The following is a 17,101-nucleotide window of genomic DNA, read 5'->3' as shown; positions in this document are numbered from 1 at the left end:
AAAATAAATAAATAAAATTAAAATATATTTCTTAGATAATGAACCAAACATCACTCAAACAAAAATAACATATATGAAAATTTCTTTTAAATGTTTTTGTAAAGCTATTAACATTTTGAGAACACTTCAGTTATTGGTACATTATGGATTTTTTTATCCACAAAAAAAAAAAACTGATAGTGTTACCACAATAACGCAGACTGGAGCCGCCTGCTGCAATAGCAAATTCTGAGACAGGGGTGAGGTGAGCAGCAGGAGTTTTATTATATATTGATATATAGGAGACGGAGGGGAATAGAGTCCTCCAAAAAACCCATCTCCCCAACTGGAGATCGGCTGAAGGCTTTTATAGGGACAGGATTATGGGTCTTAGAAGTTTGTGTTAGTTCCGCCTTGAGGTGGTCACATCCCAGATGAGTTAATATTTTCCTGGGGGTTATCTAGTGACATCCTGGTTTTCTTGTCCGAAGATGGGTGCTTTGTTCGGTTTGCCATTCCTAGATCATTATCACTTGTTTTCTCCCCTCCACGGAGGAACATCGGTTAATCTTAAACCTTTTGTGGAGACTGGAACCAGAGGGAAAAACAAGATCATGACACAATGTGGCGGTTAGCAATAGGGAGTAAATGATAGTGAGCCGGGCCTATGCAGCCTCATTCAATAGCAGAGTGCAAACAGAAGTCTAGGTCACAACCATTCTGAAAACCAAAATGTGATGTGGGACTAGAAGGGAAGGGGAACTAAGTTAGATGTTGGTAAAAAAACAGTTGCCGTGAATCATTTGAGACTCCTGGCGACCACGTTTATCAGAGTAGAACTGTGTTCTATAGGGTTATCAATGGCCTACTTTTATGGATGTAGGTCTCCAGGCCTTTCTTTTGAGGCACCTCTGAGTGGACTTGAACCTCCCACTTTTCAGTTAACAGCAGAGCATGTTAACTGTTTGCACCACCCAGGGACTCCTAGGTGTCGGTATCTTGGTATAAATTCTACACCATGTTTTCCGCAGTTATCTTTCAAGGGTCTTTCTTCTGTCTGCACTGTCACACAGTTGACTGCTCTTACAGGTTGGGTCCTTTCTGGAACCCACACAAACATGTTCTCAATTCCAAGGGAATCAAGGGGCCTGTTCAGGGAAAAACGGAAAAGACCACTTAACATTAAGTATTTCATCATCTTCTGCAACCTGACTTAGTTTTCATTGCAAATCTAATGAATGTATTAAAGGTCCAGGGGAAACCACAGCCAACCAAGAAAATGGTAGATTTGAGTCAGAATCAAAGTCACTGCTTGTCTCTCCTCTCAGCATGGGACGAACAGTTAAGAGCATTTTTATTTTCCTCTATAAAAAAAGCCTATCTTCTTGCAAACAAACAAACAAAATCCTACCTACCGATTTTGCATTTGCCCTTTGTTTTTGCATTTGTGCTCTATTTTGCATTTTTATTTGACATTTTTGAGACAGCATTTTGTTTTTTACATAACTACTCAAATGTAGAATACAGAATTGGTTGAGGAGTTCTGTGATTCGGGCTTCAGCTGTGCTTTGCTTATGGATATAAAATTTTCCTTGCTTGTTTTTGTATGAATCCTATAGTGGTTCATATTGTTCGTTAATAGGTTCATAGTACTGATATAGTGCTGTAATTGAACTCATATCATGACTGTGTTGCATGGAATTAGCTCTAAAATGATCAGGACCTAGGACTCTATGTCCTAAACAGTTCCAAAACAAAGACTTGCCATCTAACCTTAGAAATATGAGTATAGAGTGTCAAACATCTGGATGAAAGTCGAAAATTGCAGTCAATTATGCATCTATTTGAAAAATACTTGGATTTTTCTTTATTATGGCAAAAATATATATAACAAAACATTTGCCAGTTCAACAATTTTTAAATGTGAAATCCAATGACATTGATGATGTTAATTATATTGTGCAATCAATACCTAACACTTCCAAATTATTCCATCACTATTAACAGAAACTCAGTACTCCCTAAGCAATGATTTCTCCTTTTCCCCTCCCTCCAGCCCACCACTGGTAACCATGAATAAACTTTTGTCTCTATACATTTGCCTATTTTATATTATCTGATGCTTTGTACATTCTAGATACCTAGCACTGTATAGACTATACTCTGATTATTGACCAAATTCCCCCTTCATTATTATCTTTGTCTAAAACCAGTAAGAATTTTATAAACTCAGCATTAATACTTTTGTCTCTAGAATTCTGATTGAAAAACCCAAGTTCCTCTTTGTATCATGACAAGTCAGTGGAAAAGGGACATTTTTGATAACCATCCTACCTTCCCCCATGCTCCTCAAAGGACATGTGTACACTCTATGTAAGTTTACCTCTTTAATTATTTTTTCTCCTTTCTTTCCACTAAGTCATATTTATAAAAACAATTGTATCTACTGCAGTCAGAAGAATGTCATTTTGGGATTTAGGCAATAATAAAATGAAGCAGGTGACCAGGAAAAGTGTGTTTGTGTGTGCAAGGGGTAGGAATCAAGTTTGACTAGAAAAATTTGACAAACTGTAAAAATCTTTGATCAAAATATTCCAAATGAATACAGTCATGGTTTGTTGTTGCTGTTGTTAGTTGCTATTCAGTCAGCTCTGACTCATGGCGACCTTATGAATAATAACAAGAAAGGTTGCTCGGTCCTATGCCGGGAATTGATGGAATACCATTAAGATGTTTCAACAAAAGGCTGTAGTGCTGGAGGTGCTCACTGATCTATGCCAAGAAATTTGGAAGACAGCTACCTGGTCAATCGATTGGAAGAGATCCATATTTGTGCCCATGCCAAAGAAAAGTGATCCAATAGAATGCAGAAATTATCGAACAATATCATTAGTACCACATGCAAGTAAAATGTTGCTGAAGATAACTAAAAAATGGTTGCAGCAGTACAATGACAAAGAAATGCCAGAAATTCAAGCCGGATTCAGAAGAGGACTTGGAACAAGGGATATCACTGCTGATGTCGGATGGATCTTGGATGAAAGAATATAATGCCAGAAAGATGCTTACCTGAGTCATCCTGACTATGCAAAGGCATCTGACTGTGTGGATCATAACAAATTATGGATAAATTGCTAAGAATGGGAAATCCAGAACACTTAATTGTGCTCACACAGAACCTGTACACAGACCAAGAGGCAGTCGTTCAAATAGGACAAGGAGATACTGTGTGGTTTAAAATCAGGAAAGGTGTGTGTCCAGGTTGTATCCTTTCATCAGATTTATTCAATCTGTATGCTGAGCAAATAATCCGTGAAGTTGGACTATATGAAGAAGAACGTGGCATCAGGATTGGTGGAAGACTCATTAACAACCTGCAATATGCATATGATACAACCTTGCTTGCTAAAAGTGAATAGGACTTGGCGTACATACTGATGAAGATCAAAGCCTATGGCCTTCAGTATGGATTACACCCCAACATAAAGAAAACAAAAATCCTCAGAACTGGACCAATAAGGAAAATCATGATAAGGGGAGAAAAGATTGAAGTTGTCAAGGATTTCATTTTACTTGTATCCTCAATCAATACAAATGGAAGTAGCAGTCAAGAAATCAAACAACGCATTGCATTGGGAAACTCTGCTGCAAAAGATCTCTTTAAAGTGTTCAAAAGCAAAGATGTCACTTTGAGGACTAAGGTGCACCTGATCCAAGCCATGATATTTTCAATTGTCTCATATGCATGTGAAAGCTGGACAATGAATAAGGAAGATCAGAGAATAATTGATGCCTTTAAATTATGGTGTTGGTGAATAATATTGATTATACTATGGACGGCCAGAAGAACAAACAAGTCTGTCTTGGAAGAAGTACAGCCAGAATGCTCCTTAGAAGTGAGGATGGAGAGACTTTGTCTCACGTACTTTGGACATGTTATCAAGAGGAACCAGTCGCTAGAGAAGAATTTCATGCTTGGTAAGGTCAGTGAAAAAGGGAAAGACCCTCTATGAGATAGATTGACACAGTGGCTGCAACAGTGGGCTCAAACATAGCAAAGATTGTGAGGATGGAGCAGGACTGGGCAGTGTTTCTTTCTGATGTACATAGTGTCGCTATCAGTCGGAACTTACTCAAGGGCACCAAACATCAACAACATGCCATCTTCATGGTCGCTGATATGTTTGAGTCCATCATTTTAGCTATTGTGTCAATCCATCTCATATAGTGAAGGAGAATAATGGGATCCATAATATTAACAAAGGCAAGAAGGAATAATTACTCTCTTGTTCTCCATAATTGCACTTCAGGGTGGAGAGAAAGAAAATGGATTTTAAAAATAGAGCCGATTAAGCTTACCATCCGTGTGGCACTAATATGTGTCCTAGGGGGCAAACAGAAAGTGTTTTAAGGGAATTTGTGAGGACCTCACACTTATCTTCAGCCATTATTATACAGTATTTACTCAGGAAATATTCTCAAGATCCCCTGTTGTACTCAGCCTATAATAATTGGTGGGCAAGAAGAGCAACCATACAGTGTTGACCTACAATGTATTAGGCACACAATAACCTTGTTGGAATATATAATAACTTTAGGGATGTTAAGTAAATTTCTCATGATCACAGAGGTGATATGTAATAAATCTATGATTTAAAATTTTATCTCTAATTCAAAGTCTATACCTTTCCCACTATAATATATTGCCTTCCAAGCACCATAATAAGTCCTTATGTACATATATTTTGTATCTTCTCGGCACGTTCTGGGTTTGGATAAATCATCTATATTACCCTCAAGGATCTCTTAGAGGTATGATAAAGTCAGTACTTGGTTGTGACTTACCCATGGGATATTATTACTAGGTAGTGGGCTCTACTGGGACTTTGCAGACCCAATAAAAGATGATAAAGACCCTATTACCAGAACTTACCAAAAGATTAAAATGCTGAGATCATATTCCTCAGCTGCTGTCTCTGAGAACTGAAAAAGTCCCAATATAAAGTTATATCTCTTCTCTGCAAGCTAAGAATTGTAAAGTGTAAAGTTTGTCTCCAGTTAAAGAAATAAAGAAAATTGAACGTTAATCATTTTAGACCACAGTGTGTCTGTCAGTTTGTTGTACTGTGGTGGCTTGCTTGTTGTGGTGATGCTAGAAGCAATACCACTCGTATTTCAAATACCAGCAGGGTCACCTATGGTGGACAGGTTTCAATGGAGCTTCCAGACAAAGATAGTGTAGGAAGAAGGACCTGGTGGTCTACTTCTGAAATAATTGGCCAGTGAAAACATTATGAATAGCAGTAGAACATTGACTGATACAGTGCCAGAAGATGAACCTATCAGGTTGGAAGGCACTAAAAATAAGACAGGGGAAGAGCTGCCTCCTCAAAGTAGAATCAACCTTAATGGTGTAGATGGAGTCAAGCTTTTGAGACCTTCATTTGCTGATGTGGCATGAGTCAAAATGAGAATAAACAGCTGCAAACATCCATTAATAATCAGAATGTGGAATGTACGAAGTATAAATCTAGGAAAATTGGAAGTCATCAAAAATGAAATGGAAGGCATAAAGATTGATATCCTAAGCATTACTGAGCTGAAATTGGCCATTTTGAATCAGACAATCATATGGTCTTCTAAGCAGGGAATGACAAATTGAAGAGAAATGGGGTCACATTTATCATCAAAAGAACCATTTCAAGATCTATCCTGAAGTACAATGCTGTCAGTGATAGAATAATATCCATAAGCCTACAAGTAAGACCACTTACTACAACTATTATTCAAATTTACCCACCAACCACTAATGCCAAAGATGAGGAAATTGAAGATTTTTACCAACTTCTGCAGCCTGAAATTGATCAAACATGCAATCAAGGTGCATTGATAATAACTAGTGATTAGAATGCTAAAGATGGAAACAAAGAAGGAACAGTAGTTGGAAAATATGGCCTTGGGATAGAAATGACACTGTAGATCACATGATTGAATTTTGCAAAACCAATGACCAACTCATTGCAAATATCTTTTTTTGACAACATAAACGGTGACTATACATGTGGACCTCACCAGATGGAAAACACAGGAATCAAATCAACTACATCTGTGGAAAGAGAAAATGGAAAAGCTCAATATCATCAGCAAGAAAACGGCCAGGGGCCAACTGCAGAACAGACCATCAATTGCTCATATGTTAACTCAAGTAGAATCTGAAGAAAATTAAAACAGGTCTGCGAGAGCCAAAATAAGGCCTTGAGTATATCATCATCTGAATTTGGAGATCATTTCAAGAATAGATTTGATGAATTGAACACCAATGACTGAAGACCAGGGGAGTTGTGGGGTGACATTAAGGACATCATACATGAAGAAACTAAAAGGTCAGTAAAAAGACAGGAAAGAAAGAAAGGACCAAAATGGATGTCAGAAGAGACTCTGAAACTTGCTCTTGAACATAGGGTACATAAAATGAATGGAAGAAATAATGAACTAAAAAAGCTGAACAGAAGATTTCAAAGGGCGGCTTGAGAAGACAAAGTAAAGTATTATAATGAAATGTGCAAAGACCCGGAGTTAGAAAATCAAAAGAGAAGAACATGCTCGGCATTTCGAAAGCTGAAAAACCTGAAGAAAAACTTCAAGCCTCAAATTTCAATTTTGAATGATTCTATAGGAAAAATATTGAATGACGCAGGAAGCATCAAAAGCAGATGGAAGGAATACAGAGTCATTGTACCAAAAAGAATTGGTCGATGTTCAACCATTTCAGGAGGTAGCATCTGATCAAGAACCGATGATACTGAAGGAAGAAGCTAAAGCTGCACTGAAAGCATTGGCAAAAAACAGGGCTCCAGGAACGGTCGGAATACCACTTGAGAGGTTTCAACAAACAGATGCAGTGCTGGAGGTGCTCACTCGTCTATGCCAAGAAATTTGGAAGACAGCTACCCAGCCAACTGTCTTAGTCATCTACTGCTGCTCCAACAGAAATACCACAAGTGGATGGTTTTAACATAGAGAAATTTATTCTCTCACAGTCCAGTAGGCTACAAGTCCAAATTCAGGGCATCAGCTCCGGGAGAAGGCTTTCTCTCTCTGTCAGCTCTGGAGAAAGGTTCTTGTGATTCATCAGTCTTTCCTTGGTCTGGGAGCTTCTCTGAGCAGGAACCTCAGGTCCAAAGGACACGCTCTGCTCCCAGCACTGCTTTCTTGGTGGTGTGAGGTTCCCGTATGTCTCTGCTTGCTTCTCTCCTTTATATCTCAAAAGAGATTGCATTAAGACACTATCTAATCTTGTCAACCTCATCAGTAGAACCTCATCACAGTGATAGAATTTATAACACATGAGGAGATCACATATAATCTCATCATAGTGATAGAGTTTACAACACATAAGGAAATCACATCAGATTACACAATCTTACAACACTGGGAATCATGACCCAGCCAAGCTGACAGACATCTTTGGGGGACACAACTCAATCCATGACACCAATTGACTGGAATAGATCCATATTTGTGCCCGTTTCAAAGAAAGGTGATCCAACAGAAAGCAGAAATTATCAAACAATATCATTAATATTACACACAAGTAATATTTTGCTGAAGATCATTCAAAAGTGGTTGCAGCAGAACATGACAGGGAACTGCCAGAAATGTAAACCGGATTCAGAAGAGGACGTGGAACAAGGGATATCATTGCTGATGTCAGATGGGTCTTGGCTGGAAGCAGAGAATACTAGAAAGATGTTTACCTGTGTTTTATTGACTATACAAAGGCATTTTTCTGTGTGGATCATAACAAACTATGGATAACATTTGGAAGAATGGGAATTCTGGAACACTTAATTGTGCTCAGGGGGAACCTGTACATAGACCAAGAGGCTGTCATTCTCAGAACAAGGGGATACTGCATGGTTTAAAATCAGGAAAGCTGTGTGTCAGGGTTGTATCCTTTCACCAAACTTATTCAATCTGTATGCTGAGCAAATAATCCAAGAAGCTGGACTATATGAAGAATGTGGCATCAGGATTGGTGAAAGACTCATTAACAACCCGCAATATGCAGATGACACGATCTAGCTTGCTGAAAGTGAAGAGGGCTCAAAGTACTTACTGACGAAGATCAAAGACTACAGTCTTCAGTATGGATTGCACTTCAACATAAAGAAAACAAAAGTCCTCACAACCGGACCAATAAGCAACATCATGATAAACGGGCAAAAGACTGAAGTTGTCAAGGATTTCATTTTACTTGGCTCAACAATCAACACCCACGGAAGCAGCAGTCAAGAAATCAAAAGATGCATTGCATTGGGCAAGTCTGCTGTAAAAGACGTCTTTAAAGTGTTGAAAAGCAAAGATGTCACTTTGAGGACTAAGGGTAACCTGACGAAGCCATGATATTTTCAATCACTTCATATGCATGCTAAAGCTGAACAATGAATAAGAAAGACAGAAGAATTGATGCCTTTGAATTATGGTGTTGGCAATGGAGTAGTGGGACGCTAAAGAAAAACTTCATTTACTTGACACTTTCGTCACTATGTCCTGCCTCACTTCCATTGACCATAGGGCTAGTCTCACTAATACCCAATAAAGTCCTTGTAGGTCAATTTCAAGATTAAAATAGATTAACTTGATCGGTTTATCTCTGAAGAAAATATATTGACTCAAATAAGTACAAAATAAGTATTCAAAGAAAAATACACTTAAAGTCTAGCTAGTCTGCATTTTTTGGTACAGGAGATGAAAGGTAAATGACACTGAGTTCTCTCAGATGGTCTTATATGATAACCTTGAAAATTCTATCATCTGTAATTATAATGGATTTCACAAGAGAGGTGGCAGAAGCCTCCTGAACTGTTAACTTTACACAGGTATCATAATCATTACCCAGGTAATAATTCAGAGAGAAGTGAGCTGAGACATTGATTCAAGGGCAACTTTTTACTCATAAACATGCATTCAACTTCAGTTATGACTGATAAGTACTTGGCTGTTTTCCATTCAGAAGATTATAACACCATCATATTTCATTTGATTAAACAGCTGAACCTAAACTCCCATTATACAGAATATACTAGTTATTGTTCTCTCCTCAAGCGGTATCCATTTTGAATTAGACTGAGTTGAGCAAGAATAATTTCAGACTTTGAAAGTACCATTTTCATTTTTCCTTTTTCCAGACACCTTCTTGTGCTCCAATTAATTTTTTTAGCCTCTAGGTTCACTTGAAACATTACTTTCAAGGTACCAACTACATGCTGTTGGTATTCATTCTGCCCTTTGAACAGGAAGATTGGTAGTGCCAGCCAGAATGTGCTAAAAATATGTAAATGCAGATAACTCTTATCCAGGTGATGTTGTGAACTTACTTATGTAAGAAAAAGTATTTTAAAAACAATGAAATTTATCTAAAATTTTTAATGATAAGGAATTACTGAAGAACATTCTTGGACTCCATTCTTGGGGAATCCACTCATACTGGCAATATTAGCAAGATCTTAGGCCTCCAAGCAATTTATATTTTATCAAATTAAGTCATTTATTAAGAAATCACTTAATGTAATAATGATAAATTTTCATCTGCAGTATTTCAAATGAGTATTAAACTATCTCTAAGTGGAGGTCCCAATAATTTTTGTTGCAGAAAAAAATTGCAAAGAACTCAGACTTTTGTGTGATGTCTATGCCAAAAGAATGTACAGAGAAAATAAAAAGCTTCCATTTGCCAAGAAAATTCTGAAGATTTTCCCAGAACTGAAAAATCAACAATCAAGGGCTCATCTGCAAAGAGTGCTCTGAGATTTCTCAATGACATCACTGTACTCATGGCCCATGTTCTCCAAGGAGTATACCTTGAAATTTTTCTCTGCAACACTTCCTACACCAAGCACATGCTTTTTTTTTTCAAATGAGAAATGTGCTAAAATCACAGAACTTGCTTGTATCCACCTGCAGCTTCCAGAGAAATTGACTGAGGCTCCTAATGGTTAATGGGAGCTACTAATTACCTGCAAAGATCTGGGATGTGTGCTCATTACTAGAATTAACTTACTACACAATAAATACTAACTGTTCATTTTAAGGAAACCAAAGAGATTGGTTTTAAATAGTTCCTACTGGGGTATTTGATTCAACAGTTAAGTTATAACTCTAGCAACATGAATGGAAAGGGGAGGGAAAGGAAGAAATAAACACCAAACCAAAAAAAAAAAAAATGTAGAAAATTTCCAAAGAAAGATAACTGTTGGGAGATCAGCATTAGTAGGAAAAGGCAGCTGAATCACAGACTCAGTGACCTCACTTGACTATGAAAGTATTGTGGCACTTGCTCCTCTTCACTATGAATGGAAAAAATCATGTGGCACAGAGTTTAATGCACATTGGGTGTATCATAAATATTTGTGAAATTGCTTTGATTCGTTTTGACTGTTGTTGTTGTTAGCTGTCCTCCACTCGGTTCTGACTCATAGTGATTCCATGTAGAACAGAACGAAACACTGCTCGGTCCTGCGCCATTCTCACAATCATTGCTCTTTTTGAGCCCATTGTTACAGCCACAGCGCCAATCCATATTGTCCAAGGTCTTCCTCTCTTTCACTGACTCTCTACCTTACCAAGCATGGTGTCCTCCAGTGATTAGTCCCCCCTGATAACATGTCCAAAGTACGTGAGTTGAAGTCTCACCATCCTCGCTCTCAAGGAGCGCTCTGGCTGTACTTCTTCCAAGACAGACTTGTTTGTTCTTCTGGAAGTGCATGATATATTCAATATTCTTCATCAACACTATAAGTCAAAGACATCAATTCATCTTTGGCCTTTCTTATCCTTTTGAGTATATTGAGATAATTCTTCTAAGGTGGGTGGAGAGTCCCAATTGTTAATTGGATGTTAATTAGGCAAGGTAATTTTTTGAATTTTCTAAATTAATGCTGTATTTGTCAAAATAAACTCAGGAGCACTGGCTTAAATTTTGGGGAATTAAAAAAAAATCAGTCTTTTTCACCTAAAATATATATTCTGAATTTGGTAGTCTAACTGTCTCATCACTTGCCAAAGTCATGTTCTAGCCAATGAACTTGGACAGGTGTCTGGCATTAAAATCAAGAGCAATATAACATCAAACTCCATAGTAGGACACAATGACTGGTCTAGGCTACAGATACATGTTTTCTTCAAAGAAGTTGGAAATATTCCAGGGCATAATGTGGTGGTCTCCAAAATATAGCACAAATGTCATCTCTTCTGTGAATGAAGCCTTCTTGATGCCTCCCTCCAAAAAGAACTAATAAAGTAGATTATATTTGTATTCTGTACATGCAGTTATTTTTCAGCTTAGCATACTGTATTCTAAGTACCCTCTTATTTCTCCTTCTTTCCAATTAGGCTCAGTTTTACTCTACTTTACATGTCCAGTACTCAGTATAATACCTGGTCCTCAGTAGATGCTCAATATATATTTGGTGAATTTAATATGATTTTCTCTTCTATGATTAATTGATCAATTTTGTCTCATTCATCATAACTCCAACTCCCTACACAGTTTATGTCTCCAATTCTGTATGAGGAGAATTGATACTCAGAATGTCAATATTGGGGCCATTAGAGATCTTAAGTGTCTATGAATTGGGAATATTCTGTCTCCTTTACCTGATCCACCTCTACACTGCTGCAAGATGGAACTACTGAAAACCATTTCCATGGGAAGAACCCTCAATAGAGATAATATGATTCCATCAAATTAGCTGCAATGTGAGTTACAATGATTCCCTAGAGCTTACTTTATTTGTCTGGACTATTTCTGTTCAAAGTGGCAGAAAATGCAAAGTGGCTTTAAGAGGGAGTGGAGGTTATTAGCTCACATAACTGAAAATCTGAGTAAAGGTAGATCTAGCTGCTAAAATGGTTTCATCAGGAAGCTGTCTCTCAGCTTTTCTGTTTTTCACTGCTGACTGCATCTACAAGCAAGTGTAATTCATGTGGTAGAAAAGATGAATAACAGCATCTCCAGAATATGTTATACCAGCTTAGAAATGAAGCAGCAAGAGAAGGCTACTTTTCCAGTAGTTCCAGTAAAGTTCTGGGACTGAACTCTGAGAGACGCAGTTTGAGTCATGGGCACATCCCTGAACCAGTTGCTATGTCTCTGTCTTAGGCTAGGTTTTCTAGAGAAAAGCTAGTGAAGTGTATGTATATATATAGAGAGAGAAAGAGACACAGAGAGAGAGAGATTTATTTCAAAGAAATGGATCACATGGTTGTAGAGGCTGGCAAGTCCCAAGTCCATGGGTCAGGCGTCAGGCTGGAGGCTTCTCCTGACTTATGTAGCTGTAGGTGCTGACGAACCCAAGATCATCAGGTCAGATGGCAGGCTGCTGGCTCATGGGCTGCGGAGGCAGATGAATTCCAAGATCAGCAAGCAATACGTAGTACACTGGCTCAAGTCTCAAGAACTAGAGGTCAGATAATGATGAGTTGGATGGAGGATACACAGCAAGCAAGTGAGCTTTGCCATAAAATCCCTATATATATACATACTGGATGCAGGCCACATCCCTGAGGAAACGTCCCTTTTCAATTTCAGGCATATCATGCTCAAATCATTCCTCTATCCATGCACAGTATTAGAAACTACTGTCAAGAAAGGCTCAGACTCATTAACATTAAGAAAAAAAAATGACTGACAGAGCAGAGTTATTAACCCACAGTCACCACTGTCACCACCAACACTACATTCATGCACTACATGCACATGAGGACACACAGACACTGCTATAGGCATTAGAGTTTTAAAAGAATACTAAAATTTTTAGCCGAAGGAATAATTTTTGATTAGTAAGTTTTAATACTTAGTGTGAAAAGAGGAGATATTGTTGAAAGCGGTTGGATCTTCCTGGAATGCCTAAAATTATGCCAAATAGACATCATCTCTCATACTCAAACAACTGGAACTATTACTCAGTTTCAGTTTACTTGGCAAAGGTGACACGAGACAATCATTACATATCCCAGACAGATTTACTATGGGGATATAAAGAAGTCTGAGGCCCGCTCAGAAACTACATGCAACCACAATGAATGACACAGTTTTCTTCTGATGAATTTTGCCAAACATTATCATTTTTGTAATTTTATAGAAGTTTATGCATTTCCTATGTAGAGCGAAAATGTAGATTTCAGAGAGGCAGAGCCAAGATGGCGGAGCAGTAAGACACTTCCAGTGGACCCTCTTACAACAAAGACCCCAAAAAACAAATGAATCGATTATATATGACAATCTAGGAGCCCTGAACATCAAAGGAAAAGTTGAGGAACCAGATAGAGTGGTAGGGGGACGGAGAGATGGTTCGGAAGCAGCAAGGAGTTGCCAGAACTGACCCGGCAAGAGCCTGAGACTTTCAGGCCTGATCAGCTCATGGGTGAGTGGTGAGGAGGGCAAGCAGCGGTGCTCGGGAGGCGCATTTTCTGCACCGGGAGAGGCCCAGCAGCAGAGAGTCTACTTGGCCACCCAGAACCATTGAGAAGCAGCCCTCCATCGGCAAAAGATAAGTACTTGTGTATGGTCTACCGCGTGGATCAAAAACACCCTCCTTAGGGAAAATCTTCTCTCCGCATTACTTCCCCACTCCATGCTCTGCACTGGGTCCTGGACAGGCTTCAGCAATTGCCAAGTTCCCTGGCCCAGAAGTAGGATCCGTCAAATGCCCTGAGCCATTCTCCCAGCCATGGAGAGTGAACAAATTGACAAACGGGAAAAAATAAACTGCCGGCTCCCCTAAGCCAGGAACCCAGGGTAAGCACAGCTCCTTTACCTAGGCACAGGCATAAGGAATCCATGGACTTTGAGTGCCTTTCCCCGTGCATAGACTTGTGTGGGTCCATTGCAACGGCATAGGCCCTCATTACCACAATACAACAATGTATATATACGAGGTCTAAATTCAACTGTTTCGGCTGTGAAGTGGCAGGTTCTTGACATCTGACACTCTTCTGTCCATTAAGCAGGGTCTTCACCTACCCACATCAGGGGCCTGAGGACTGGTGGCTCCACCCACACCACCTAGCCACCTATGATAGTGTCCCAAGAAAAAGAGGTGCCCCCTGTCCTTACAGCCAACAGCATTGGGTGCTCATAGTCTGGCTGCAAAACCCACCCACCTACATGCTTTAGGGAACAGAGACATACTTTCCCCCTGGACACTCAGGGGTGGCCGTCAGATCTCAGAGTGTGTCCCCCTGCTACAGCCAGATGCCTGTGCTTACACCAATCACTCATACCTGTCTAGGACCGTAGGAAAGAGCCTATACCACATATGTGGTGGCTATCTACCTGGACACCTGCGCTGAATCCATACAGGAGGAGTGGGCAGACTCCGGAGCTCACTTACCAAGTAACAGATCTAACCACCTGGTGACAGAACACTAGAGCTTCAAAGTTGCCAATAATCAAACCAGCTCATACAAGCAGCCTATTTGGGCATATCAAAACAAAACAAGAAGCTAGTACACAGTAAGCAAACAAAAAGTAAATAAATATAATAACTTATTGATGGCTTGGAGACAACAGTCAATATCAAATCACAAAAAGAGGCAAACCATAATGGCTTCAGCGAGCTCCCAAAATAAAGAATCTAGAAATTTTCCAGAGGAGGAAAATTTCTTGGAATAACCGGAAGCAGAACATAAATGATTAATATACAGAACTCTTCAAGAAATTAGGAAGGAAATTAAGCAAAACGCAGAACACGCAATAGAGGAAATTAAAAAGATTAGAGAAGAGCATAATGACAAATTTAACAGGCTGCAAGAAGCCACACAGGGACAGCAATCAGAAATTCAGAAGATTAACAATAAAATTTCAGAATTAGACAACTCAATAGAAAGTCATAGGAGCAGAATTGAGGCAATGGAAGTCAGAATTAGTGAGACTGAAGATAAAGCACTTGACACCAACTTATTTGAAAAAAATCAGACAAAAGGATTTAAAAAAATGAAGAAACTCTAAGAACTTTGTGGGACTCTATCAAGAGGAATAACCTATGAGTGACTGGAGTATCGGGGGGGGGGGGGGATAACAGAAAATACAGAGAGAATTGTTGAAGATTTGTTGGCAGAAAACTTCCCTGATCTCGTGAAAGATGACAAGATATCTATCCAAGATGCTCATGGAACCCCACATACGGTAGATCCCAAAAGAAAGTCACCAAGACATATTATAATCAAACTTGCCAAAACTAAACATAAAGAGAAAATTTTAAGAGCAGAGAGGGATAAACGAAAAGTCATCTACAAAGGTGAGTCGGAATACTCAGCAGAAACCATACAGGCAAGAAGGAAATGGGATGACATATATAAAGCCTTGAAAAAAAATTGCCAGCCAAGAATTACATATCCAGCAAAACTGTCTCTCAAATATGATGGCGAAATTAGGGCATTTCCTGATAAACAGAAGTTTAGGGAATTTGAAAAAACCAAACCAAAATTACAAGAAAAACTAAAGGGAGTCCTCCGGTTAGAAAACCAGAAACATCAGATAACAACCCAAGATTAGAACACAGGACAGAGCAACCAGATATCAACCCAGGTAGGGAAGTCACAAAAATAAACCAAAGCTAAAACACTGAAAATAGGTAAACAGAGGTCAATATGTAAAAGATGACAACATTAAAACAAAAAAGAGGGACATAGATTTTTCATATGGAGAGGAAGTCGAGGTGATATAAAGAAATAAAACACTAGTTTAAACTTAGAAAAATCGGGGCAAATATTAAGGTAACCACAAAGGAAACTAACAATCCTACAAGTCAAAATAAAAAACTAGGAAAATATAAAGACTCAGCAAACACAAAATCAACAACAATGAAAAAGATGAAAATAAAATATGTAAAGAAAAACAACTCAGCACAGAAAATTAAGTGGAACAAAGAAACTGTCAAAACCACACAAAAAAAGACATCAAATTGATAGTATAAACTCATACCTATCAATAATTACGCTGAATGTAAATGGACTAAATACACCAAGAAAGAGACAGAGAGTGGCAGATTGGATAAAAAAAATGCTGCCTAAAAGAGACACGCCTTGGACTTAAAGACACAAACAAACTAAATCTCAAAGGATGGAAAAATACATCAAGGAAACAACATTCAAAAAAGTGCAGGAGTGGCTATATTAATCTCTGATAAAGTAGACTTTAAAGTAAAATCCATCACAAAGGATAAGGAAGGACCCTATATAATGACTAAAGGGTCAATACACCAGGAGGACATAACTATAATAAATATTTACACACCCAACTACAGGGCTCCAAAATACATAAACTCTAACAGCATTGAAAAGAGAGATACACGGCTCCACAATAGTAGGAGGAGACTTCAACGCACCACTTTCGGTGAAGGACAGAATATCCAGAAACAAGCTCAACAAAGACACGGAAGATCTAAATGTCACAATCAACCAACTTGATCTCATAAACATACACCCAACATTCCACCCAACAGCAGCCAAGTACACTTTCTTTTCCAATGCACATGGAACATTCTCCAGAATAGACCACATATTAGGCCATAAAGCAAGCCTTAACAAAATTCAAAGCATTGAAATATTACAAAGCACCTTCTCTGACCATAAAGCCATTAAAGCAGAAATCAAAAATAGAAAAAGTAAGGAAGAAAAATCAAACAAATGGCAACTGAACAACATCTTGCTTGAAAACTACTGGGTTATAGAATAAATTAAGGATGGAATAAAGAAATTCATAGAAGCAAATGAGAATGAAAACACATCCTACAAAAACCTTTGGGACACAGCAAAAGCAGTGTTCAGAGGTCAGTTTATAATAATTAATGCACACATCCAAAAAGAAGAAAGGGCCATAATCACAACATTACCCCTACAACTGTAACAAGTAGAAAGAGAGCAGAAGAAGAAACTCTTAGGAGCCAGAATAAAAGGAAATAATAAGAATGGGAGCAGAATTAAATGAAATGGAGAATAGAAAAACAATTGAAAGAGTTAACAAGACCAAAAGCTGGTTCCTTGAAAAGATCAACAAAATTGATAAATCATTGGCCAAACTGACAAAAGAAAAACAGGAGAGGAAGAAAATAACCCA

The sequence above is a fragment of the Trichechus manatus genome, unplaced genomic scaffold, assembly GCF_000243295.1.
Source record: "Trichechus manatus latirostris isolate Lorelei unplaced genomic scaffold, TriManLat1.0 scaffold00051, whole genome shotgun sequence".
Lineage (NCBI taxonomy): Eukaryota > Metazoa > Chordata > Mammalia > Sirenia > Trichechidae > Trichechus > Trichechus manatus.
This window is presented reverse-complemented; position numbering follows the sequence as displayed.